General features: G+C 40.2%; 1 protein-coding gene across 2 annotated transcripts in view; it reads left to right on the top strand.

The window, feature by feature from the left end:
• The window catches only part of LOC116697997 (nck-associated protein 5), a 55,485-nt gene that overhangs the window by 42,750 nt on the left and 10,667 nt on the right, over nt 1-2,068 (top strand). The window lies entirely within an intron of this gene.

Consider the following 2,068-nt stretch of genomic DNA (forward strand, 5'->3'; position numbering starts at 1 on the left):
GGACAAATCTATCTGTAAAATTCTGTTTATAATAGTATTCATTTCTATATTTATTCAGAATATTCATATGAAACCAGTGTATATCCTGCACCTGCTGCTATTGCGCTTCTGGTTAGACCCAAACTGCATTTCGTTGCCTTGTACCTGTTTAATGACAATAAAGTTGAATCTAATCTAATCTAAAAACGATTCTCACAAGTATGTACATTTAGTTACTTTTCCCATGTGATAGTATGCATGCCATTACAAAACAAAAACATTTTTTTAATTTTATGAGTCGCTTTTGAATCTGTAGAGCTTGAATCGGCATTCAAATGTGAATCTTTTGTTTTATTTGCACACCCCTACACCCAATGCTTGAGTTCTGGATTGGATTGCCCTGTTTGAAACTGCATGGAGAGGCTGTTTAAAGGTTGGGTGGAGAAGGAGCTGCGCTTTCTACCCGACTCTCTCCTCCATGTGGTTTCTACAGACACACTGACATGATGTCTCTGTAAATGCGCCCTCAGACACTATATAGATAACCAACAGCCCTGTTCTGCACATCCCTACAGCAGAGATGTGTTGCAATGGAGAGAAAGGTGCCCTGAACTTACTGCATGAATCTGAAGTAAACTAGCCAGCTTTACTACGAAAGTACCACGAATCTGATGAATAATACTTTTGATGGACAGATGATTCTTCTTGGATTCTGAGCTGAATATTGAGAGAAACCCCTGAAGGAGGTAGTCGAGCACAGCTTGTTAGCCCTGCAGTTTTTAAAGAAGTCTAAGCTGTAATTGACAGAAAGGAGATGGACTGCCATGATGATCTCTCGCTGTCACTGAACCAGCCAATTACAAACCCAAGACACACTGTGCTGTTGAATAGCTACACCTCCGCATTACTGGTGCATGACTTTGTTATATGTGCTCCAGTCTTAAAATCCTTTCTGGTTTCATTGAGAAGGCCCTCACTCCTCTTAGTTTTGTTGATTTTATTCTGTATTTAGATATAAGACAAGTACCCAACTCAGAAACATTGATTCATTCCCCCATTTTAAGTCTCAACTCCAAAACACATCTGTTTAAAACTGCCTATTCCACTTAAATGTCCATTGCTCTGCCTTTTCTGTCGTTTCGTTGTATAGTATTTGTTTTGCTGTTTTTATTATATGAATACCCTGTGCAGCGTCCTTGAGTGCCGAGAAAGGCGCCTTTAAATAAAATGTATTATTATTATTAAGTAGCAACATGCCATTTGCCCAGGGCGGGATGGCACATCACAGAAAAATCCCCACTAAAATAGTGTTTTGAATCTGTTACATTTGGTTATTTAATTTTCTTATCCACCCAAACCCCAATAATCCAAACAGAAGACCCATGTAATACATTAAGAAATCAGCGTTGGATTCTCACTGATCCAAACATTGTCAGATACTTGTTGTCGGGTGGCCTGCCCCTTCAAAGCAAGAACCACACATCCAATGGTAAATGGTAAATGTGTTGCATTTATAAAGCACCTATCTACCTTTTCAATCAAAGAGCTTATCAATCAGTCATGCACATGCCTGGCAAGGTGCTGCCCTGCACCAGGAGCAACACGGAGTTCACTGGCTTGCTCAACCTGTACCGCTCCATCTCCTGAGCTCCGGCTGCGGTGACAACTTCACACTCAACCCTGCACTCATGTTGGTCCTCAGCAACACACCTGCCATGCATGAAGTCGATTGGATGAAAGTTTCTTCAGCTTAAGACATGTATTTGGATCTTGGCTCGACAGCATTCAGGTGCTTTACTTTAGCTTCTCAACAAATGTAGTTTAAAATGGTTATAGTAATGCCTGTAACGGAAACATTTTGTAATGTATCGCTCATGTTTTTGCGTCCTGCAACTCTCCGCAACACGCTTAACCAACAAAGCTCAGTCTAAAAAGGTTGTACAAAATTGTATAGACAAAAAACCTGTTGATTTTAACCTCTTCAGGCTAAAATATATTTGCACCAACAGAAGCAGAAGCATCGGCTCTACACAGCGTTTTTATAAAATGAACCATTTTCTTGCACAAAGTGGCAACTAAACATGAACCC

Source organism: Etheostoma spectabile, chromosome 11 (genome assembly GCF_008692095.1).
Source record: "Etheostoma spectabile isolate EspeVRDwgs_2016 chromosome 11, UIUC_Espe_1.0, whole genome shotgun sequence".
NCBI lineage: Eukaryota > Metazoa > Chordata > Actinopteri > Perciformes > Percidae > Etheostoma > Etheostoma spectabile.